Source organism: Macaca fascicularis, chromosome 11 (genome assembly GCF_037993035.2).
Source record: "Macaca fascicularis isolate 582-1 chromosome 11, T2T-MFA8v1.1".
Lineage (NCBI taxonomy): Eukaryota > Metazoa > Chordata > Mammalia > Primates > Cercopithecidae > Macaca > Macaca fascicularis.
In genome coordinates this window covers 101,783,044-101,809,197 of record NC_088385.1, presented here as the reverse complement: position 1 = coordinate 101,809,197, position 26,154 = coordinate 101,783,044, and the positions used below count along the sequence as shown (strand labels likewise).

General features: G+C 43.6%; 1 protein-coding gene across 5 annotated transcripts in view; it reads left to right on the top strand.

Annotated features, from left to right (window-relative positions):
* The window catches only part of TMCC3 (transmembrane and coiled-coil domain family 3), a 307,823-nt gene that overhangs the window by 120,318 nt on the left and 161,351 nt on the right, over positions 1 to 26,154 (top strand). The window contains exon 1 of one of the 5 annotated variants that reach the window (XM_065524658.2): positions 3,223 to 3,734. The exons of the other annotated variants lie outside the window; for them this stretch is intronic. The gene's annotated coding sequence lies outside the window, so the exon portion shown is untranslated. Of the gene's footprint in view, positions 1 to 3,222; positions 3,735 to 26,154 lie in introns of those variants that run through there. 5 annotated transcript variants of the gene reach the window in all.

Here is a 26,154-nt window from a genome sequence, read left to right as displayed (position 1 = left end):
CACGTTTTCATCGCTTATTTGACTCGTGGCACAATCCCACGGAATCTTCTGCAGAGGGTGGCGTTGTGCCATTCCCTCTGACCCGAGTGTTGGCTCTCACTCTGCTCAGTGTGAGACACACCTTTCACACCCACAGTGATGCCTCACTGCATCCAAAGCCATTCTGAGATTAGGACAGTCTCAGGCCAGATGGTTTGACCAACTCCAATTCCTGCTCCCACTGTGGCTCCTTTAGGCTTCTTATGTTCCATTTAGCTGTTGTTTCTCCAGTATATGAAGTACATCAAGCAGTGAGTATCTTCAGCAACTGTCTATACCAGTAAGTGTGTAGCTGGTGGTGGTGGTGGCTGTAGTTTGGTAGTACTACCAGCTTCTCCCAGCACCTGGCTTATCAGAGTGCAGGATTCATGCCATGTGGCTTTTACTTGGGCCAAGAGTCTTCAGTCAGCCCAGTGCCTTAAGTTGCCAAGGAAACTGTCTAGTGAGACCTCCAGATTTACAACTCATTCCTAGGCTACAAGGTTTTCTCCAGAATTTTTGCTGACACAGTTTACTCGCATAACCTCCCAGCCCCGTGGGGTGTATAAATCTTTGAGCTTCTCTGCAGAATTCACTGCAAGGCCTAAAAGAGGGGTCAAAAGAAGTTTGGCTTCAGGGGCTTCATGAACTTGGAAATAGTATGCACTATGTTGTGTGGATTATGTATGGGCATTTTTTTAGGGGAAGAGGCTTGTACTGGGTGCTCAGCGGCATATTCTAAAACAGCGTAGCCTTGGGAAATCTGTTTAGTCTTCTGAGCCTCTGGAAAGCGAGGATAATACTAGATTCTATCCTATTCATTTGTAATGAGGATAAAGTGAGAAGTGCATATAAACTGTCTAGTACAGTGTCCATAAGTATTCATAAATGTTAGCTATAATTTGTTTGACTCTGTGAGCCTCAAAGGGTTAAGATGATGTGACTGCCTTTCGTTCCTTAGGATTAGGTGGCAGATATATAATTTGTAATAATTATCTTTATGCAGAAAATCTTCACCGTACTGCCTGGTGTGATCTCCTTAGCATCCTTGTTGGTGGGTGGGAAAGAGTGCATGACTATCCTCTTTTACACGTGAGGAAACGGAGGCTCACCATGATCACCTACCTAATAAGGCTCCAAAAAATAGGTCCTGCTCACAATCTGGTGGAGCAAACAGATCCTAAGACAAGCAATTGTTTACTGTGATAAGCACCTTCATCCTTGAAGTACAGGATGTTAAAGCATCTACAAGGGTCGGGGCGGGCTTCCTGGGGTGACACTTAATCTGATTCCTGAAATGTAGGTAGGAATAGGTCAGGCAAACGAGTGGACTTTGAGAGAGTGTTGCATGTAGAAGGAACAGCATGTGCTGATGCCTTGAGGGAGGGAGCGCTCAGAGCTCAGGTATCTCACAGCAAGACGGAGTGGGAGATGAGGCCAAGGGGAAGTTTCTTTGAACCACTGAAAAAATGAGATGAATGTGCAAAGAAAAAGGAAAGGAAGGCCGGGCGTGGTGGCTCATGCCTGTAAACCCAGCACTTTGGGAGGCCTAGACAGGTGGATCACCTGAGTTCAGGAGTTCAAGAGCAGCCTGGCCAACATGGTGAAACTCCATCTCTACTAAAAATACAAAAATTAGCCAGGTGTGGTGGTGGGCACCTGTAATCCCAGCTACTCGGGAGGCTGAGGCAGGAGAATCACTTGAACCTGGGAGGCGGAGGTTATGGTGAGCCGAGATCGTGCCATTGCATTCCAGCCTGGGTGGCAGAGCAAGACTCCGTCTCAAAAAAGGAAGAAAAAGGAAAGGAATAGAACAGACAAGTAACTTAGGCTGTGTTGGCACACCTGCAAACATGCAGCCATTTAAAATAATTCTGAGGAAGACTAACAACAGGGCCTGTGTTTGCTGTGTTAAGTGAGGAAGAGTGTTCATAAAACTGCCCATGTATCAAGATTGCAGCTGTGTAAAAACTAATCCTCAAATGACGGAGACTTACATGGAAGAAGGAAAGTAGCTGTTGTGTTAAGGTGATAGATTTTAAAATGTATTTTAATGTCTTATTTTGTAAGTTTCATTTTAGTTGCTTGTGGTTTACAGTGTGTTACCTGGGAGATCAGGATCCAGTGTTCAGCTGAGCCCCCAGCCCCTTCAGTTCTGATTCACGCATTTGATTCATTAATTCCTTAGTTCATTTCAGGCTTGCCCTGTTCCAGGCACCGTGCTTGAGCCAGCAAGGATCAGGAAAGGAAAAAGTTCCTTTCCTTTTTCTTTGCACATTGCTGACTGGGTCATCTTTCAGAGAGACCAGCTGCTCTGACTCTCCTGAGACCCATCCCTCCATGGCTACATAAAAACATTTGCTCCGTCACTTGTTCTCAGAGATACCTCTAATTAATACTTTCCTTTCGTTCATGTGAGGAGAAGGAACAGGCAGTACCAGTTGGTGAACATGGCACCTTCCAGGATCTAGGAGTAAGCAACGAAATTAAGTAACCGGAGGAGTGACAACCAAAACAACTGGGTGTCAGGCAGACATGTCCGTTTGACCTGGCTTATTACTGTTTAGCGTCTAGTGCTTTTGCAGAATTGCCTGGTGTCTTCTAAGCTTTCCACAGGGATCAAAGGCCTTGTTTGCTCCGAATGTTTTCTTAAGCAGTTAGTTAGAAATCTTCCTTTTTGTGCAGGTCAATGAGAAGAAAGCAGCAAGCCACCATTAGATTGGGCATCAACAAGAAACCTTGACCCGTTGGTGCTCTTAGCATGTGTACTGTGCAATTCCAGGGCTCTGAAGGCAGTCTCAGCACACAGGAACAGTTAAACATTTTGTCAACATGTCTGATTTTTGCTTTAAAATGCTCCAATACACATACACAGTGTAAGAGAAGAGATGAAATAAGAAAGGTAATGGATACATTAGTTCATTGTACCATTCCCTTTACCTTGTTTGTTTGAAAATCTTTATAAGGAAAAAAATTAAAATATTTAAAAGACTGATAAGAACAAATACCAGAAATAAGTGTGAAGAGCCCCGCATGAGTAAGAACAAATACCAGGAGTAAGTGTGAAGAGCCCCGCATGACAGTAACCCCTCTCATCCCTTTGGAGACAGCCAGCCCCAGATGCTGGGCCCTCCCTCCCCTGGACCCTCCACTTCAGTGGCGTGGGAGTTGATGAGCCAGGAAAGGAGAGGTGGCAGCTGCCCAGAGACACCGGACTCTCTGCTGCTCTGTGAGGTGTGATTTTAGGAGCTGCAGACTTCCCAAACCTCCAGAGCAGTTAGTTCATCCTTTGCTTTCCACGATCATCTCTGAGTGTGTGTTTGGTGAGAGGTTAGGAAGTTGTCAGTCTGTGCATTCAGTACGGACCGAGCACTGTTCTAGATGCTGAGGAGACAGCAGTGAGGATTCTGCTCAGGCTGAGGGTACATTCTGCTGGGGGAGCCTGACAATCAGCATGGACCCTTGTCAGTGAGCAAGACCATTTCAGTGCCGTGAAGAAAATCACATAGGATGATACGAAGGTCAGGGAAGATGTGAGAGCCACTTCAGGTCGGGTGATTGGAGGAAACCCCTCTGAAGAGGCACTATTTGGGGTGATTCACAAAGGATGAGAAAGACGTAGCTGTTGTGCCTAAGGGGACAACTTTCCAAACAGAACCGCAGAGCCAGGAAGCAACCTTGGCAAGGCGGAAAATCAGAATGCAAGTGCCTGAAAGGTGAGTGTGTGGACCCTGATTCTGGTGGCTTTCTTCCTTTTCTTTACTCCCTTCTCTCCTTATTCATTTTAAATTCTGTTTCTTCCCAGAAATCTCCCATCTCTCTGGGTTCCGTTTCTCAGTCATTTGTAGCTCCCCTCCCAGCACTCACAGATGATGTATGTTGACTTTTGGTTGAGGAGCCCTATATGGCTAAAATGATACCAGGCTCACAATAATGGGAAGATTTGTACAAATTAGAGTTGTAACACTGCCAAACAGTGCTTTCTGTGCTTTGGAAATGAATCTGAAGTCAGCCAAAAGCCCGTTAAAACCCACATCCAAATCTTCTACTATGTTTCACAAGTTGGATCAGAGATGTTTAGTTATATAAGGAAACTTAGAAATTATGTAGTAGTGAGGTATTGGTTTTGGCTCATCCGATTGTTAATTTTTTTTAAAATGGCATCCCTTGTATGAGGGAGAGAATGAGAAGAGTACAAGTTGATATTGGCCTTAAAAAATATACGTGCTTCTTGATCAAGATATTCCATCTCTAGGAGTTTATTCTAAGAAAACAATCATGGAAATTGCAAAGATTTATCTACAAAAATCTTCGACCAGTGTATATCATAGTTAAATGGAAAGTGATCTAAAAGTTGAACAATAGAAAACTGGTTAAATGAATTGTGGTACATCACTTTGATAGAGTACTCTGTATCCATTTAAATTGATATTGTAAATGTAATGGCCTGGAAAGCTGTTTATGTTACATTTTATGTCAGGAATACATTTGGCTACAGCTAGTGAAAAAAAAATTATTTCCATTGGGCTGATATAAATAGGGATTTATTTTTCTCACAAAACAGGAAGACCAATGTAGGCAGCTTCTGGGGTTGGCTCAGTTGGTTCAGCAACATCAGCACCAACATCTCTGCTATTCCCATGAACTTTCTAATGCTTGACACCCCGTGGTCAAGAGAGGCCTGCTGCAGCTACAGGTGTCCAGTTCACTACCAAAGTAGAGAGGGAGTAGGGGGTGGCAACTACGGCTTCTCTACCTTTACTCAGGAAAGCAAAACTGTTTTGAGAGTTCCCTAGCTGACACGTCTTTGTATCTTATCAGCTAAAACTATGTCACATGGTCACAGCTGGTTGCAAAGGATGTTAATAAAGTGAGTATATAGCTTTTCACATCTGTAGAGTATAGGCAGGCAAGGGAGATGAGGGTTGGAAATGAGCATTGGGTCAGCTGACTCACAGGGTCTGCTCTCCAATGTTAAGTGAAGAATGTAGTTTGTGATCCCATTGAAGTGTATAAAGTAAAACGGGTAATCACATGAATTTTTAAAAACTAGAAGGAAATGGCCAAGCGCGGTGGCTCACGCCTGTAATCCCAGCACTTTGGGAGGCTGAAGCAGGCGGATCACGAGGTCGGGAGATCAAGACCATGCTGCCTAACACAGTGAAACCCTGTCTCTACTAAAAATACCAAAAAAATTAGCCAGGCGTGGTGGCGGGTGCCTGTAGTCCCATCTACTCGGGAGGCTGAGGCAGGAGAATGACGTGAACTTGCAGTGAGCCGAGATGGTGCCACTGCACTCCAGCCTGGGTGACAGAGCGAGAATCCGTGTCAAAAAAAAAATAAAAGTAATAAACAAACAAATAAATAAATAAAACTAGAGGGAAATACTCCAAAATTTTATTCCTGGTTATTCATTTTCTTGTTTCATATTTTCAATGTTTTATATAATGCAGAGTTAAAATGACTCTCTAACTCCCTATCAACCACCTTAAAAGCCCTGAAGCTCTGGGTGATGGGATCATGAGTGAGATTATAGGATTATCTCTCCTTTATTTAAAAAAAATTCTATAGAGTGAGCTATCTTTGTTTTTTGTTGCTATAATAGAATACCACAGACTGGGTAATTTATAAAGAAATAATGAAGTCTATTTAGCTCACCGTTTTGCAGGCTGAAGTCCAAGAGCATGGCACTGGCATCTGGTGAGGGCCTTCCTGCTGTGTCATAACATGGAAGAGGGCAAGAGCAGGACAGCCAGAGAGAGCCCACATTGGTAACACATTCACTCACAGTAACCCACTCTCTCGATAGCAACATTAATCCATTCTTGAAGTCAGAGCTGCCATTAATCCATTCACCAGGGCAGGGGGATTAAGTGGCCAATACATGGCAAAAGGAACTTTTGAGGGACACATTCAAACCATAGCACGAGCACATGTCACTTTGATTTTAAGAAACAATGAAAGATGGTTTTATTAAATGTTACCTCAAGACATACAAAAAGACATTTAAAATTTTTGTTTTGCTTACCTCTATATTTCACACATAATTGAGAATCAAGTGACAAGGAACTTGTCCCAAGTCCCATATCCAGTGAGAGGCAGAGCTTGGCCAGGCCCCAGGTGTCCCAGTTCCCAGTAAAGGGATTCCTGCTATACTTTTTCTTTTTTCTTTCTTTCTTTTTTTTTTTTTTTTTAAATATCATTTCTTTACTTTGGGACCTATTCCAAATTGAGTATGGCCGTTTAAATCCTCCTAACCAACCACGTCCTAACTTCCTCCTCTTCCTTCTGTGTTGTGCTTGGCGTTCCCTGACAGATGATAAATGTCTTCTCCCATTCAAACTGTTGACCTCTAAGGTATGTTGGCTGTGAAAGCTGTCAGAATCAAAATGGAGTCATTTATGTCAAAACTCTGAAAAATGGAGCCAGGGAAGGCCATGAATGAAGGGTTCTCATGCATGAGAACTGTCACAAAAGACTGCAGAAACACAACCTTGCACAAAGACCCTTGCAACTTGACACATACAAAAAATACTTCTTTGCGGACATCTGCCCAGCAACCCCCCGTCTAACCTTGGACTGATGTCACTTTTGTTAATGATCCTGGTGGCCAAGGATAATTGTCTCAAAAAAATTATGGAATCTTCCTCATTTTTCCTTTAAAAATCCTTGTCTTCCTTTGACCTCCCTGAATATATCCATGCATATTCCCATTGCAGTATAACTCCCAAATAAGTATTATTTGAGTCTCCCTCTTTGTCTGTTATTTAGGTTAACACTTCATTGGGTGCTCAGTCAGTCACTTGTCAATTGATTATTGAACATTTATTGTCAGACATTGTTTTAGGTACTAGGAATATAATGGTGGACAAGACATCGTCCTTCACTTGAAAAAGTTCGCATAGGCTCAGGAGGCTGAGGAGTAAACAAGCAGTTATAACACAGAGGGGTTCCTGCTGTGATGAGCAGGCTTGGGAACATAGAAGGGGTACGAATCTGGCCTTTGGGGGTGGGGTCTTGGGATGGGTATGTTTCTAGGAAGGTCTCCATAAAGAAGTAATTCCAGGCAGAGATAGAAAAAGGAAAAAGGTGCTAACTAGGAAGAGGAGTGCAAAAAGACAAGGCAGGGAAGCTTTCCAGGCACAAGAAAACAATTGCGACCTTTCCCAAAGCATATCTGAAGGTGTGTGGTGCTAATATTTTTCCTGGAAAATAGGCATTATGGTTAAATAAAGTTAGGAAAGCTTAATAGGGTTTTTGCATGTCCTAGACTTTCTTCAGCTCTTTTTTTCTGCATGTTATATTACCAGACTGCCTTTCTCTTGAGCTCTTGGGCCTCGTGATGTTCTGTTCAACTCCAGAATGTCACTAAATCGTGTGACATAGACAAATTCAATTGTTTTTCAAGTTTTTAATTGAAACATATTATTAGCCCTCCTTTTCCTCACTATTACTTTTTATCACATTTTGGAGCAGATTTTAAGTTTGCAGTAAGAGAAGGTGTAATTCTGAAGATGTTTTCTAGAAACTGACTCTGAGTGTTACCTTTGTTTGGTTAATTGTAGCAGGAATGCTGTGAAGAAATGCAGTGGGAAGGATAAAAAGGTAAATCGGTTTAAAAATCTTCAGTAAATATGAATTTGATATAGTTTTTAGTAATCCTGGAGATTCTTTTTTAACCCATCTGTAAGGTTGTAGAGTATAGTTGGTGAGTGGAGAGTTGGCTTAATGCAATATAAGGGCGGCATACAAACAGGTTTGAAGTTGCTTGCTAAGAGAATCCGGGAAAATAAGAGAGGGCTGCATCTCTTTAAGTTTGTTCCACCTGAGCGAGCCTGTCATGCTCATGTTCAGTGGAGTCATTAGCAGTGCCTGAAAGAAGAGAAGCAGGAGTGCCAGGAACTGCCTGGCTCCTGCTCACCCTGGATTTGCCAGGGTTCCTGCCTTCTGCCTTCCCTGCGGGTCAGCCCCGTTCAGTTCCATTGCCATATGCACTGAGTAACTTTTCATTTTCTGCAGCCTCCTCATTGCCTTTCTCAGGCAGCTCTTCATACCTTATGCTGGCTTTTCTCTCCTTATTTTTAAAGCTTTCTCTGGGTGGAAAAAGCAGGATATTTGGAGTCAGTCTGGGTTTGAATCCCAACTTGCCAGCTAGAAAATTTTACTTGAAAATGGGGATCATTCACAAGTCTATAAATTATTGTGTGATGAAGTCTTGTTTCCTGTGAAGCTGTTTATTTTCTACCATTAACAAAGGATGTTGTTTAGTCTTGGTGCATCTAGGAGGACAAAATTGGGAGTCTTGGGGATAAAGTTCAAAGAATTTAAATCTAAAGTTCAATTGGGGCTGTGTTTGTTTTTTTTAAATTATGGCTGGAAATTAGCCTCTTTGAGGTTTTTTCCAGATTTATTTTCATGAATAAATTAAATTTCAAATTGTCAGTATTCAAGAAAACATGACAATGTTGTTGTTTAATAATAATAAAAATAAAATGACTCCAAAAAATGGGGATCACTAAAAACCTTGTCCTAAGACTATTGAGTTTGAGATATTATAAGTGCAAAATGGTGTATCTGTAGCTGCTTTAAGCCTTCATTAGCTCCCCTTTGCCCATGGAATAAAATCAAAGCCCTCTTAGATTAAAACTCAGGGTCCTCAGTCCCTCCCCTTGTCTTCCTTCCCACCCCATTACCTCCTGCCCAATACCCTGGCTCCAGGCCGCCTCTCACCTCCCTGCATCTGCTTTACACTGGCCCTTTGCTCAGCTAAAGGGTTGTTCATTGTTTAAGGTTCAGCTCAGCCAAAGAAGCCAGGACAAAAGTGTACGTCAGAAGATTCTGTTTTTATGAAGTCCAAGAACACACAACACTAACCTGTCATGAAAGAATTCAGAAATTGGAGAGGCGGGAGGGATTGACAAGAAAGGGATATGCTGGAACTTTCTGGGGGTGAAGGAAGTGTTTTAAACCTTGTTTTTGATGGTGGCTACACAAACATATGCAGTTGTTGAAACTTATGAAACTGAATACTTAACATCTGTGCATTTTGTTGTATATTAATAATACCTTTCAAAAAATAAGTCATGTACATAATCTTATCCAGAAAGCTTTTCCAGGCTAAATTTAGCCTTTCTTTTTGTCCTCAGGTCCCTGCACTCGTTTCTGTCCTTACACTTAGCACGCTGTATCATAAGTGTCTCCTTTTTATGGGTTCTGTGCTCTTTTAGTCTGTAGGTTCCTGTAAGGATCCAGACACTTGCTACCTGTGGAACCTTGGATGCTGCTCAACCTTATCCTGTCTGTGCCTGAGTTTCCTAATCTATAAATGGGAAAATAATAGTGTTTCCTACACGGGGTTGTTGTGATGATGAAATGAGGATATGTATGCAAGGAGCCAGCATGTAGTAGGCACTCAGTAATTATTAATCCTGTAATGGGGCAGAAAATGTATTCACATTATACTTATGTGCAAAGAAAGGCTAGCGTATATTTCTATAGCTAACCCAATCCTCATTTGAGCCTCTCTTTTCTCCTAAGCAGGATAGCAGAGGAAAACCAAGTTTTATTCCAGTCTGATAACTTTGTCTCGTCCAACAATGTAAACACCTAATAAATTATTTTAGTAAGTATTGATGAGAACAAAATGCATATCACTCATTTTCTTCAGGCTCACTAAGAGCTTTCTGCAGTACATTGATTTAGTAGGTAATGCACAGTTTGAACCATTTCTGATTCCAGAAAACAAACGTGAAGAAACCCTACAGTCTCTTGGCAGTTTGCAAATAGGTCATTAGTGTCAACCATTATTATGCAGGAAAAAAAAGTGAGCAGACCTTTTGACCTGAGTGTGGAAAAGAAGATCTTTCCCCTGATGTTCAGTATGAAGAAGGCCCACCCAAGAGCTGGGGGTCTCAAGCACGAAGAGGATTAATCATTTAGCACCTTCCACTGTTACTCGACTATGCTGCCTATTCCAGTGGACTCCAAACAAGTGTGCAGATCGATAATTCATGCTGGCAATGACTTTGACCTCCCTGAGCCATGTCCCTGATTAGCCAAACATTTAGTCATGGCCATAGATAAAGAGTAATTAAACACTAAGGTCTTCTCTCCAGCCATCTCTGCACCCAACCATAGATGGATATATCCTGGCCTCTGGCTGAGTGTCCTTAGGTTGAATCCTTCTCCTTTAGCTTCACCCTACTGCATTGATTATTTCCTGTTCTGATTGCCAATCTGCCGTGAAGTGTTCAAACCATGCCTGTGGGCACAGGAAGATTGCCTGGTGTGGGCTGAGAGTTGTGGTCGTGGCCCTCCGCCTATCCAGATGCATTCAGATTCTGTACCAGCCTCCGAGGAGTGTGTGGGCGTCAGATAGGCCTGGTATCTTATGTGCCGTAGGCTTGGACAGATCTCTGAACCTTCCTGAACCTCGGCTCCCTGGGCCTCCAAACCCAGACCAATAGTTTCTGCCCTGCCTGCCTCACGGGGGAGGAAGTGACAATACTTGGTAAATGTTTACAGTTGAAAACACATTTAAATGTAAATTGTTTTTGAAAGGGCAGATACTGGGTGATCTCACTTATATAAGGTACCTGAGAGGAATAAAATTCCCAGAGACAGAAAGGAGAGTGGTGATTGCCAGGGCCTGAGGAGACGGGATAGAGAGTTGTTGTTTAATGGGTCCAGAATTTCAGTTTGGGATGATGGCTGTATATCAGTGTAATGCCACTGAACTGTACACTTAAAAATGGTTCACATGGGCTGGGCGCGGTGGCTCACGCCTGTAATCTCAACACTTTGGGAGGCTGAGGTGGGCAGATTACGAGATCAGGAGTTCAAGACCAGCCTGGTTAAGATGGTGAAACCCTGTCTCTACTAAGAATACAAAAATGAGCTGGGCGCAGTGGCAGACACCTGTAATCCCAGTTACTCTGGATGGGAGAATCGTTTGAAACTGGGTGTCAGAGGTTGCAGTGAACCAAAATCGCACCATTGCACTACAGCCTGGGCAACAGAGTGAGACTCCGTCTCAAAAAAAAAGAGGGTTCATAGAAGCTGGATGCAGTGGCGTGCACCTATAGTCCCAGCTACTCTGGAGGCTAGGGCAAGAGAATTGCTTATGCCTGGGAGTTCACGGCAACATAGGGAGACCCATCCCTTTTAAAAATGGTTTAAATTGTGATGTATGCTTTACTATAGTTTTTAAAAAGTGTTAATCATCTTAACGTTCCCATACCTGCAAGTCGTCACAAGCTAACCCTGAATAGCGCCTTCCTGCCACTCCTGGTCCTTAGAACAGGTCCCTAAACCCCCTTCTCAGTCTCCCATGGCTTTCCCTCCTCTGAATGCACTGGTTGAATGGAGATGGTTTGAGCTGATCAAGTCTGTATGGAGCCCTGCCTTCGGCCAGGCACAGGACATACAAAGATCAATAGATGCAGTGCCTCAGGTCTGGTGTGGGATGCAGATCAGTCAACGGGGCATTTTGATACAGTGTGGGAGAGGCTGTGATGGGGTGGCCAGGTTCTATGGGAGGGCAGGAAGGCTTCCTAGGGTCCTGAAAGGCATGTTGGAGTTAACCAGACCAGGAAACTGTCAGAGGCACAGCTGCTGCCTCCACTTCCCTAATGCTCCATTTACTCTCATGCTTCTCTGCTTTTCTGGTGCTCTTCCTTTGGCTAGAGTGCACCCTTTCCTTTCTTTCCCCATAAAACCCACCTCATCCTTAAAGTGCCAGCTCAGGTGCTGCCTCCTGTCTGGAGGCATTCCCTCCGCCCAGCTGGAATGACTCTCCCCTGCTCCTGAGCTCCCACAGCCCCATCTTATGTCCCCATTCAGCACGTTTCATTCTGTCAGCTAATACAGCTCTTTATATTTCTGTCTCTCTTGTTGGATGTATTTTGGGACTTTTATAGTTCCAAGTAAGAAAAAACAACTGGAACCAGCTGCAGCAGAAAAGAGTCATTTATCAGAATACAGGGTGTCTTTCCTGGACCAAGATTGTTCCTGGCTGTCCCTGCTCATCTTTCCCCTTTCTCTGTCTGCTTCTAATCCACGTGGCAGGAGCAGGTGACATTCCACATATTCTAGGTCTGGCCCACCTTTGCCTTTTAAGAGCTCAGCCTAGGGAAGGTTTCTATGCTACTTGGGTCAATGATCACCCCTTGATGAATTAACTATGGCCAGGGAAGCAGGATCACATGTACACACGGTGGGGGGCAAAGCCCACGTGCCTTGGGGAAGAGAATCCCTTAGGTCAGCATGAACTGAGTTCTGTAGCATTGAGCACTGCAGGCTACTTAGCCCTTACAGCCCTCTCCCCTGGCCTTCCCACCCTGCTCCCACTCCACCTCCCCTATGGTTTTCCTCTCTGGCTATTTCTTTTCTTTCTCTCTCTTTCTCTCTCTCTCTTTTTTTCTTTCTTTTTTCTTTCTTTTTCTTCTCTCTCTCTCTCTCTCGCTGTCTCTCCCCTTTTCTTTCTTTTCTTTTCTTCTTTTTTTCTTTTCTTTTTAGAAGCAGGGTCTGGCTATGCTGCCCAGGCTGGAGTGCAGTAGTTATTCACAGGTGTGGTCACGACAGCCTTGAGCTCTTGGACTGAAGAGATCCTCCTGTGTCAGCCTCCCAAGTAGCAGGAACCATAGGCATGTGCCACAACACCTGGCTCCAGTTTTCTGTTTGTGGATGCTGCTGCCTTCATCCATCCCTGATATTAGTATTTTCTATAGTTTCACTCATGCATCTTCCCAATTTTTCATTTTCTTTAGATGATCTCATGAAGTCCCATGACTTCAATTGCTATTTGCATTCAAATTATAGTTACTGCTCAGATCAGAGTACGTGACCTATAGATTCTGTTGTCTGGTGATCATCTCCATGAGATGTCCCAAGTGCAAAACACTGAATGTGCCTTGTGTCTCTCACCCCTTCCTGCCACTCCCATTCACCTGAGCCTCCTGCATTCCCCGCCTCTGTGGATGGCATCATCAGCCACCCCGTCACATCTGGGAGTCACTTTCACTCCTTCTCGTTCTATACCTAAGAAAACCAGTCTGTCACCAGACCCTTTCCCCGTTACCTCCTAAACACCTCTGAAAGGTGCTGTGGCCTTAATTCAGGCCTGCATCATTCATTACTGTCTTGTACTAGACTCCTGTGACACCTTGTAATTTGCTTCCCCGTAGTGCAGCCCATTTAATCTTCCTATATAAAGAATCTGGTTATGTCAGTCCCTTGTTTAAAATCCTTTAGTGGCTCCTCATTGCTCCTGGGATAAAAGTCACACTTTGATGTGCAAAACTGGAGATATACAAAACTCTCCATTGCCCACCTGCCTGTCTTAATCTCTTGCTTTCTCTATAGCCTTTGTGACCCATTAGCAGTTTCTGAATGTGCCCTGCTGTCTAAGATTCCCTTTCATGCTTTCTTTTCTTTTTTAAAAAGTTAGACTTTATTACTTACAAATGAAGCCTTAATATAAGAGTACAAAAGTATAGACCACTTCTCAAATTATAAAGGGAAGAGATCATTATATTCAGGGGCAATATACTTATCTCTATGGTATCTGTTTAAAAAGCTGCAGCAGCAAAGACATGGAATCAGCCTAAATGCCAAGCAATGTTAGACCGGATAAAGAAAATGTGATGCGTATACACCATGGAATACTACACAGCCATAACAAAGAATGAGCTCATGTCCTTTGCAGTAACATGGATGGAGCTGGAGACCATTATTCTAAGCTAACTAACACAGGAACAGAAAACCAAACACTGCATGTTCTCACAAGTAGGAGCTAAACACTGAGTACATGTGGACACAAAGAAGGGAACAGCAGATGCCAGGTCTACTTGAGGGTGGAGGGTGGGAAGAGAGAGAGAATTGAAAAACTACCTATCAGGTACTATGCTTATTACCTGGGTGATTAAATAATCTATACACCAAACCCCAGTGACACACAAATACCTATGTAGCAAACCTGCACATGTACCCCTGAACCTAAAATAAAAGGTCAAAAAAGGGCCGGGTATGGTGGCTCATGCCTATAATCCCAGGACTTTGGGAGGCCAAGGTGGGTGGATCACGAGGTCAGGAGTTTGAGACCAGCCTGGCCAACATGGTGAAACCCTGTCTTTACTAAAAATGCAAAAAGTGGCCAGGCACGTTGGTGGGTGCCTGTAATCCCAGCTACTTGGGAGGCTGAGACAGGAGAATAGCATGAACCCGGGAGGTGGTGGTTGTAGTGAGCCGAGATCGTGCCGCTGCACTCCAGCCTGGGCGACAGAGCGAGACTCCGTCTCAAAAAAAAAAAAGAAAAGAAACACTTATTTATATTGATAAATTTAGAGAGCTGCTTTTCAACTCAAATTTGAATTTGATATTAATAATTTTAAATTAAAATATGCTATTTAAATATACTTGGACAGATACAGTTTTCAAGTTGATATGCTTTTGCTAAGATAAAGAATTGTCAAAGTAGATGCAAATATAAGAGAAAAGTGATTTATTGATAGTTCAGCTATGGAAACTTTTAAATATGTTTCAAACAATTTAGGTATGTGAAACTACTCTTATAAATGTAAGTTTTATGAAATCTAACATATCTCAACTATGTCTAATAAAAATTTAACTCTTGGAATAAGATGTTTTATAAGTACAAAACACACACTGAATTCTGAAGTCTTTGTAAGCCTTCAAAGAAATGGAAACTATCTCATTAGTAATTTTTCCGATACTTACGTGTTGAAATGGTAATTTGGATATAATGAATTGTTTTTTATTAAATTCACTCAAGATATCATGTAAGTAACCACTGCTATTAAATTAAAACATTACTTTGTCCTGTAAACCTTGTACCTAATGCAGCAGGTAATCGTTATTACTTCAGTGTAAATTGTTCACCATAATTTTTCATCCATGCTGGCTGCCGGGTGAGATGTTCTTCTATGGACCAATCACTGGTGCTTTGCTCTGTTAAGCAGCAAACTTTCATAAGGCAGCCAAAGATGAAAGTGAGCAAAAAGTGTAATTTTGTACTAGAGCGTGGAAATTTGAGGTTGCCAAAATTTTAAATAATGATTTTTAAAACTTATCCAGTTCGCAAAAGTACTTAAACAGGCTGAGTGTGGTAGATCATGCCTGTAATCCCAGCACTTTGGGAGGCCAAGGCGGGTGGATTGCTTGAGCCCAGGATTTCAAGACCAGCCTGGGCAACACAGCAAGACCTCATCTCTATAAAAACTACAAAAATTAGCCGGGCGTGGTAGCATGCACCTATAGTTCCAGCTACTAGGGAGGCTGAGGAGGTAGGATCTTTTGAGCCTGGGAGGCGGAGGTTGCAGTGAGCTAAGATTGTACCACTGCACTATTATTGTTAATAATAGTAATTATTATTATTATTTAAAATGTACTTTGAAGGATATAATTTCCTAAAAGTTAACATGAGGATCATTTTGCTTTAGCTTCTGCCATTAAGATGATTAGTTTGACTCGAGGAACAACACATAACAAATGAAAAAGATTATGCCATACCTCTCTGCTTTTGTTGATTTTAGGTATCCAATGTATGTGTCTTCAAAGTAGTCTATCATATATTGTATTTCTTTTAGCAAAGGTTGCTAAGTAAAGTCATAGGAAAGCTAAGAAAAGGAATATTATGCTGCAAAACAAAATAAAATGAGAACTCTTAACTCAAAAAATTAAAAAAAAAAAAGAACAACTATACTTGAGTTCAAGAATAGTAATAACCCTGTATCAGATATACCAGGTACCTGTACACCTACTTCTACCCCAAACCAAAAAAGTCCTGAAGGGGCCGACAATGTCATTAAACATGCCAAAGAGATAGTCACACGTTAGATCTGTATTCCATATTGAAATCTCCTGAATGTACGGTGGGAGCTGGAGGGAGCGTCACTGTCTACACAGTTGGCAGAGCACTGCCCTTCCTGTCTTCTACTAGGCTTTGCCTAGATGCCTGAAATGGGACTTGCCCTGGGGCTAGGAAAGGACATGTGGGTGCCCACCATGGGAACAAATGCAGGACTCTGTTGATGAGGAAGAATATGGAGAGTGTATGTTGAGTAAACAAGCACAGCTTCTACCACAGCCCTGATTTGGTGTTCTACAATGATCAATATTTTACACTGCTTCACCATGGATGGCCTACTTCCTGGTATCTGTGCCAAGTGTCTCACTGCACAGAATTCTCAGTCTCTATAGCTACGGTTGCCCAAGGTTCAAGCATTTTAAGTACAGCCTTCTGTCTTGCACTACCTTATTAGGAATGTTTGGTTGCAAATAACAGAAAAATCAAAGAATAGTGGTTTAGGCAAACAGGGGCATTTTTTTCTCATATGACACAAAATCTAGAGGTAGGCGGGGTTCTGGGCTTCATCAGGGCTACGTGGTGTGTTGGCTTTTGTCCCCATGGTGACAGCATGGTGGCTGCAGCTCATGTCTGCATGGAAGAGAAGAAGGGTAGGGAAAGGATTCCTCTCACCAACTCTGCCTCCTTTTATTAAGAAACTTGGCCAGGTACAGTGACTTCTGCCTGTAATCCCAACACTTTGGGAGGCCACGGCTGGTGGATCGTGAGGTCAAGAGATTGAGACCATCCTGGCTAACATAGTCTCTACTAAACCCAGTCTCTACTAAAAATACAAAAACTAGCTGGGTATGGTGGCATGTGCCTGTAGTCCCAGCTATTTGGGAGGCTGAGGCAGGAGAACTGCTTGAACCCTGAAGGCAGAGATTGCAGTGAGCCGAGATGGCACCACTGCACTCCAGCCTGGTGACAGAGCGAGACTCTGTCACAGAAAAAAAAAAAAGAAAAAAAACTCAAAACAGATTTTTATTTAGGTTTTATTCACCAGAACTATGATACAGGCCATCTGTGATTTCAAGAGAGGTCAGGAAAGAGTATATTTAGCAGGGCATCTTAGTAACCTGAACAAAATTGGGGTTACGCTAATAAGGAAGAAAGGAGCGAAGGAAGGTTAATGCACTCAGAGTTAATAGCGCCTCTCATATATTACATCAAATGTGTTTCTATCACCGTAGCTACTCATCCTATTTACTACTGCTGAAATCCTTTTAGTGTTGCCCTTTTAGCTTGCAAACTTCAAATATATTCTAATATTTTTGCAAAGTGCTTCCTGCAGAATGTAGTTTTAATTAGGCTAGCCCTGGCGTTAAACCGGCAAAAGGTATTGGTTGGATTGAGTGTTTTCTGAAAACCACTTAGTTTTTCACTATCAAGTGGTTTAATCAGACATTCATAATATATATGCAAATCTTATTAATATTCTGTTAATCATGGTGAGACTGGATGGTCCATGCTCGATATATGATTGTTAGAATGACTCAATATGTATATGAAGACTTTATAGTTTTAGTATTATTTATATAAGACTTTATTTATACATTTAGTATTTATTTTATGTCAGTAATTCTTCATAATCATTCAACTTTACGATAAGAATTTGTTGCGATCGAACAAGTCATAAACAGTGTAATTTTTGTTCCACTTCAGTTTCAATGACTAATTGGTTTAAACCTACAGCTCTGAATTCTCTTTGTTCCCCACGGATCATAACACTCACACTGTAGTGTTACTTTCCACTACAACTGTATGATCTGAGAGGACGTGAACCACATCTGTCTTGTTTACCATCTGCTTCGCAGAGTTCCTGGCTCATAGTAGGTACACAGTAAACATGGGTTGAATAATTTAATTACCAAATGACTCCTAAGGATCAGTTACATTTCAGCAGCAGAAGCAGTCCTAACTGTCCTAGTAGTTCCTGTGTGCTAGTCAATGTTTTATTTAAAGGGAAAAATTAGACAACATAAGCTACTTGTTAGAATATGTCAGGCTGTATTTGGGTATTTAGGTTTTAACCTAAATATAGGTACAAACATATAGATGCTATATGTTTGTTCGTTGTTTTTCTCTGAAACATGTTTATGTTTTAGAGTCCAGAGACCAAGAAAGAAAATGACTTTGTGGTTCCAGTTCCTAAGTCTTAGGGAATCGCTATGATTGCCCAAACACGGGTCAGGAGCCTGCCCCTGCTGCAGTCTTCTGTGTCCAGGAGGCCGGGCCGTATGGTCATGTCGTGTTTGTAAACATCAAGCTGGGCTTGAAGCTATGCCTGGAAGAGGCAATTGAGGCAGACGGTTCCATAGGAACTGGCAAGGCCACCTCAGCAGTCTACCTGCATAACTGCTTCGAGCCTACCGCACTATGCGTAACACATGCACACTCGCAGCGTCCTGTCATTTATTTAGAAATCATTGAACACCTGCTGTGGGTCATGCGTCCAGTGTTATACTCTGCTGCTTACTCTCTGAGTGTTCATTATAGTCTCTATGCCTTGGTTTCTTTATCTGAAAAATAAGCAAAAGCATAATACTTACTTTGTAGGACTGTTTTGAGGATTAAATGACATATAATATGTATGTAAACCTCAAGTAGTGCCTGGCATATAAATGTTAATGAAATGTCAGCTGTTACAAGTCCACAGTCCTTTTTCACAATTCTAATTTTTTTTTTTTTTGAGTCAGAGTCTCTCTCTGTTGCCCAGGCTGGAATGCAGTAGCATGATCTTGGCTCATTGCAGCCTCAACCTCTCAGGTCCCGCTTCAGCCTCCTGAGTAGCTGGGACACAGCTATGTGCCACCACACCTGGCTGATTTTTGTATTTTTTTTTAGAGCCAGGGTTTCACCATGTTGGCCAGGTTGGTCTCGAACTTCTGACCTCCAATGACCTGACCACCTCAACCTCCGAAAGTGCTGAGATTACAGACGTGAGCCACCATGCCCTGCCCATAATTCTAAAATTTAAAAGCTATTGAAAACCAAAGTTTCCTCATCCTTGGGCAGAAATTCTCACCTGATCTGAACTAAATGACTTGCACAGCCTGACCTGAAAGGATGTGAGATGATTTTGAGGCTTTATGTCGCCGTTTAGTGTGACTATTCACCGATTTTGCTGCAGAAATATCAGTGTGGCAGATTGCAGGGTGCTGCCCCGGCCCCACGGGCAATATTACATATTGTGATCATTTTCAAGTGAAAAAGCCTAAATTCTAAAACACGTCTAAGCCCTAGGTTTCGGATGAGGGTCGTGATGTTGTGTTTCCTTCACCAGTATCCTCATCAGTATGTGCCTCGATGAGTGAATTACAGTCTCTGCCTTGGAGGAACGCACAGCACGGAGTGGATTGATGTCAGTCCAGTGTGACAGACTAGGTCGAAGGCAGCCTCGGTCCAAGGGAACACTCAGGGCAGCCCCCACTCACAGCAGTGTGGGGAAGGGTGGTGGTGCTAACGCATTGGAGTGGAGATGCCTGTGGTGGGACTTGAACCCAGCACCTCCTTGGGTCAGCACTGCACTGGGGACCAGGGATTCGGCAGTGAGGAAACCTGGCTCGGTGGCTTGTTCGTTGTGGTGGAACACCGAGCATCTGTGGGGACAGGAGCAAGCACTAAATCATCGCAGATGTGATGAGGGGTGTTGTGGATGCTATGGGAGCCCATAAGAGGGAGCTAGCCTTGTCCTGGGGGGCAGAGGACACCTCCCTGCCCAGGTGACATCTAGGCTGAGACCTGAAGAAGGGATGAGCAGGAGTGAACCAGGCGAGGAAGCTGCAAACCCATGGAGCAGGGAAAGGAAAGGACATGCCAAGTTCCCGTAGGCTGGAGAAAGCTAGCCCCTTTCAAAAAGCGGAGAGAAGCCAGTGTGGCTAGAGGAGAGAGTGAGCAGAGGACGGCGAGAAAAGTGGGTTGATCACAAGCCAGAGCCAGATACCTCAGGGTAGGGTGCCCATTGTCTGGTCTCTCCGTGAAGACAGCTCTTGTGTATGGCAGTGGTCTAGCACTATTATTATTATTATTTTCTGAGACTGTTGCTCAGGCTGGAGTATAGTGGCATCATCACAGCTCACTGCAGCGTCCACCTCTCAGTCTCAAGCGATCTTCCCACGTCAGCCTCCTAAGTAGCTGGGATTACAGGTGGGTGCCACCACACTTGGCTAAGTTTTGTATTTTTAGTAGAGACGGGGTTTTGCCGTGTTGGCCAGGCTGGTCCCAAACTTCTGGGCTCAAGCAATCTGCCCGCCTCAGCCTCCCAAAGTTCTGGGATTACAGATGTGAGCCACTGAGCCCAGCCCCAGCACTATTATTAATAGCACTCTCTTTCACTCTCATGAACGTCCTGATTTGGACCATTAAAGTATGTGGCCCACCCTTCTTACAGGCCGAGTTAGGGAACTGAGAATTTATCCTTAGGGAAGTGGGAAGCCATTGAAAATTTTAAACAAACGCACATTGTTAAAAGTTATTTGGCTTGATTTGGGCCGCTTGACCTTGCACAATAAAAAGATCTTTTGTTTTACTCGGCCCATCGTGCTCTCAGTCTCCACGATGACTGGAAAAGATATCAGAACTAGGAAAATAAACTCGAGTGCTGGTCAGCAGAGTGACATTTGCTCCCACAGGACAGCAGAATTATCTGTGAACCTCTGTGTACACATAAAGCTAGAAACAGAGCGAGTGTCTGATGATCCTGTGAAGTGAAAACATTCTCTTTCCTCAGCTGAACTTCCAGGAGTTCCTGTGTTGTCTGGAACAATCATAGGTCCGTCTCAGAAAATTCAGGAAGGGTGGTGGCCTTTCCTTTCCTTTCTCCCTGCGCGTGTGAGCGTGCATACATGTGCGCGTGTGTGTATGTGCGTGTGTACGTGCTGGCCCCTATGCAAGCCCAAGCTCAACTCGCTTTCCTGATTTGACTTTCTTTTCCCAGCTGATTTTCTTTGCTGGTCAGAGCGAGCAGTTGGCAGACACTTATTTATCGGTCTCTTGCTTTCAGCCAAGAAAAGACGGGAGAATTTAGGAAAACCCAAGACTCATGTTTTACATTTTGTGTAGGATGCTTTCATTGCCTCAGAGACACAGATTCGCCCCTTTGGGAATTCCTTTACTCTCAGCTCTTATTTCTGTCCCATTTTGAGCTCTCCTGTCTGCTGTCGGGTAGGTGGAAAGATAAAAGCGACATGACAGCTGGTAATCCCCTTTAGGCCGCACAGTGGGATGTAGTTAAGGAAGCTTAGCGATAAGAAGCAGATTAGTCCTTTGCGATAAGAAGGGATTGGAACTTTTCAAAGCTGCTGCAAAGGCTTCAGCGTGGGCAGGTGTCTCCAACATGATGGCGTCCCTGAAGATGGGGCGGTTGTGGATGGGAGGAGGTTAGCTGAGCTCCTAGGGGATAGACTGCTTGGGGACCCATAGGTTGGCTCTTACTTGAGTGAATTATCTGTCTGGTAACCAGGAAATGGCAGACCCAGGAAGGATGGATGATTCATCTCTTAGGGGAAGACTCACATAAACTCATACATGCAACATACACAGTGGTCACAGGCACTCACACATGCACAAACACATGCACATGCACATAACATTACAATGCCAATTTATTTGTTCTAAAATACTTGCATTCTTTCTCCAAAGACCATCCAGGGTATAATTTAAAAACTTGTTAATAGCTGGAAGTGGTGGTAGCTCACGCCTGTAATCCCAGCACTTTGGGAGGCTGAGGAAGGAGGCTCGCTTGAGCCCAGGAGTTTGAGATCAGGCTGGGCAACATGGCAAAACCCCATCGATACAAAAAAATACAAAAATTAGCCAGCATGGTGGCGTGCATCTGTAGTTCCAGCTACTTAGGAGGCTGAGGTGGGAGGATGACTTGAAGTTGGGAGGTCAAGGCTGCACTGAGCCGAAATCATGCCACTGTATTCCAGCCTGAGTGACAGAGTGAGACCTTGTCTCAAAAAACAAAACAAAAACAACAACAAAATCTGTTTATACATTTTATACTGAAAAAAACCCCAGTCATCTGCAGGCCAGTGCATGCTCCATCTAGGGTGGACTCCACAGGTAGTCATATGTGCCTGTGGTAGGTCTCAACAATGACAAACCTAGACGCTGGAAAAATAGGCCTCTTGGGTGTTCATAAGCCATTTTAGAGTGTCTTTAAAATAGTCTCCCTAGGTATACTTACCCACTATAGAAAGATACTGTAAGTGTGTATGTTTGTCTTCTGCGAAGCTCATGTTGAAATTTGGTACCCAATGTTGGAGGAGGGACCTAATGGGAGGCTTTTGGGTCATGGGGGTGGATCCTTTGTGAATAGATTAATGCCCTCCCTGGGGGTGGGTGGGAGTGCTTACTTTATTGGTTCTCCTGAAAGCTGGTTGTTAAAAAGAGTCTGGCCCTTCCCTGTTTTTTCTTGCATTCTCTTTCATCGCATGATCTTTGCACATACCGGCCTACCTTTACCTTCCACTGTGGGTAGAAGCAGCATGAAGCCCTCACCAGAAGCAGATGCTGGTGCCATGTTTCTCATACAGCCTGCAGAATCATGAGGCAAATAAACTTTTCCTTAGAAATTACCCAGCCTGGCGTATTCCTTTATAGCAGCGTGATATGGTTTGGCTGTATCCCCACCCAAATCTCATCTTGAAATGTAGCTCCCATAATCCCCACATGTCATGGGAGGGACCTGGTGGGAGGTAATTGAATCATGGGAGAAGTTTTGGGGGGAAGTTTTTCCCATGCTATTCTCATGCTAGTGAGTAAGTCTCCATGAGATCTGATGGTTTTATAAAGGGCATTTCTGGCTGGGCGCGGTGGCTCACGCTTGTAATCCCAGTACTTTGAGAGGCCGCGCTGGGCAGATCATGAGATCAGGAGTTCGAGACCAGCTTGGCCAACACAGTGAAACCCCATCTCTACTAAAAATACAAAAATTAACTGGGTGTGGTGGTGGGCACCTGTAATCCCAGCTACTCGGGAGGCTGAGGCAGGAGAATCGCTTGAACATGGGAGGCAGAGATTGCAGTGAGCCGAGATTGTGCCACTGCACTCCAGTTGTGCCACTGCACTCCAGCCTGGGTGACAGAGCTAGACTCCATCTCACAAAAATATAATAAAAATAAAAATAAATAAAAATAAAGGGCATTTCCCCTGCACACACCTTCTTACCTGATGCCATGTAAGATGTGACTTTGTTCCTCCTTTACCTTCTGCTGTGATTGTGAGGCCTCCCCAGCCATGTGGAACTGTGAGTCCATTAAACATTTTCTTTTGTAAATTATCCCATCTCAGGTATGCCTTTATGAGCAGTGTGAGAACAGACTAATACACAACACAAAATGGAATAAGACATTAAGTTTCTTAACTTGGAATCCCTGGCCATGCACTAGGAGTCCAAGAGCACTATTAATTTGTAAGGATGTATACACATGTATATTTTTCTACAGAAAGATCCATAGCTTTCTTGAGATCCTCACACGCGCGCGCACACACACACACACACACACACAAACCTGAGACACATGAACATGTAGCTCAGCTAGCTCATAACTTGACACCTTTGAAATAATATTTTAAAATAGTTTTTCAGCATATCCTGAAGAGAGATGACATGGGGAGGAGGAGATGGCACTCAGCTTTTCACTATTGTCCAAAGAAATTCAACTCTGACCCACAGGTGTTTGCCGTTTAGCATCAGAAAAGTCCTAAAGATACACAGATCTGTTATATGCATCTCTTCTATAGTTTGAAGTGGTTCTTAATCAGAGGAGAAATCGTTCTGTGGAAAACAGAAGTAATTCCGTTAAAGAAGGCTGAGGTAGTTGGGCAAAGCTTGAAAAAATGGGCTTTTAGAGTTGGATTTATTGACTAAAAGCCATATCCTTCAGATGTCTCCAGATTGCATTATTCGTAAAAGCATATTATGAATGCTATCAGTGGCCCCTGCAGAAGAACAGCGTTGTACTTTGTCAGTCAACAGGAAACATACTTTGCATTCTAGGATAAAATACAAATCATTCATAAGGTGGAGCCCTCCACGCCTCCACTATGGCAGACCTGACACAGCGCAATATAATGGTGCTTCCCGTTCCCACCCCTCACCCTGTGAGGCCTGTGCTTTCTTTCTTGAATACCTCATTTGCCTTTGGACCTTAGAGTCTATCTTGGCTTGAATTGAGCATTTAATGCCATGTTAATCTGGGGATCTGAGTATCTCTGCTTGCCCTTCACAGGGGAGATGTTGGCCTGCTCCCTACCATTTCCACAGGATCGAGTTTTGTCCTGTTCCTTTTTACAGCATCACTACTCCTGTTTCAATAATGACAGATCTTAGTGATGATGGCCTTCATATAAAAATGACACAGGACCGTAACAATTAAGGATTAGTTGGAACTTAGCTTTAATTTTAAAGCATGTTAGTGTGTCCAAGAATCAGTTTTCCTCTTTTTGTTTAGGAATCTCCAGTGCACAGAAAGTCATGTTTTCGGTAGCCGCACCATGCTGAAAAGTCACATGGAGTTTTCAGTTAACTGTAATTAATCCTTCTAAGTCTTCTTTATATAGTAATTGTTATTCATATTTTTCTCAGCACCATCTCCTCACTCCATTTCCACCTCTCCAATATTTTGTAGACTTTATAGTCTTTTTTTTTTGAAGACTTCTCATTCTGTTGCCCAGGCTGGAGTGCAGTGGCATGATCATAGCTCACTACAACCTCGAATTCCTGGGCTCAAGCAATCCTCCCACCTCAGCCTCCCACATAGCTAGGACTACAGACACAAGCCGTCACACTTGGCCGTTATTATTAGTATTATTTTGTAGGGATAAGGTCTCACCATGTTGCCCAGGCTAGTCTCAAACTCCTGGTCTCAAGTAATACTCCAAAGTCATTTTTATCATATTTCATCTTGTTTAGTCTTATCCTGAGAGCTGATCTAGGGTCAAAATGTTGATGTGTTTAAAAAGTACTTACATAAATATATGGATTATAAAACCAAAATGGGTTTTATATATATCTATATATAGATAGATAGATATTTTTTTCTAGACGGAGTCTCTCTCTGTAGCCCAGGCTGGAGTACAGTGGTGCGATTTCAGCTCACTGCAACCTCTGCCTCCCAGGTTCCAGCAATTCTCCTGCCTCAGCCTCTTGAGTAGCTGGGATTACAGGTGCCTGCCACCATGACCGGCTAATTTTTGTATTTTTAGTAGAGACGGAGTTTCACCATGTTGGTCAGGGTGGTCTCAAACTCCTGACCTCAGGTGATCTGCCCTTCTCAGCCTCCCAAAGTGCTGGGATTACAGGCATGAGCCACCGCACCGAGCCAGAGATCACTAACATTTTGAAGTTAGATAGTTCATCCTTTTAACAACTGTTAAGTTGGTAAGTGTATCAGTCACTGTTCTGGGTGGAGCATGAGCAAGACAGATGAGGACTTTTCCCTTGGAGTTTGCTTATGGTCAGGGAGAATAGACAAAATGGGCCGGGCGCGGTGGCTCAAGCCTGTAATCCCAGCACTTTGGGAGGCTGAGACGGGCAGATCACGAGGTCAGGAGCTCGAGACCATCCTGGCTAACACGGTGAAACCCCGTCTCTATAAAAAATACAAAAAACTAGCCGGGCGTGGTGGCGGGCGCCTGTAGTCCCAGCTACTCAGGAGGCTGAGGCAGGAGAATGGCGTGAACCCGGGAGGCGGAGCTTGCAGTGAGCTGAGATCCGGCCATTGCACTCCAGCCTGGGCGGCAGAGCGAGACTCCGTCTCAAAAAAAAAAAAAAGAGAATAGACAAAATGATCTCGAAGGACAGGAAGTGAGGAAGGACATTTGAGCTCTCGTGAATGAACCACTACGTGGACTTCTGGAGGGAGAACACTTTAGATGGAGAGAACAACAAGGGTAAAGACCCTAAGGTAACAGCGAGCTTAAATGTCTAAGGAACAGACAGAAGGCGGCTGGTGTAGCAGTGAGGAGAGGGCAGTAGAAGACAAGCTGAGAGAGACGCGCAAGCCTGGGCACGTAGGTCTCGGTGGGTCACAGGAAGGAACTGGTTTTTGTGTGTGTTGTGTTTCACTTTTGTGGTAGGCTGAATGAGGCCCCGCTAAATGTCTGTGTCGCATTCCAGAGCCTGTGTGACTATGTTAGCTTACATAATAGAAGGGACGCTGCGGCTGTAAGTGGAGGATCCTGACATGGGGAGACCATCTGGGTGGACCCAATGTGATAACAAAGGTTCTTGTAAGAGGAGGGCAGGAGGATGAGAGTCA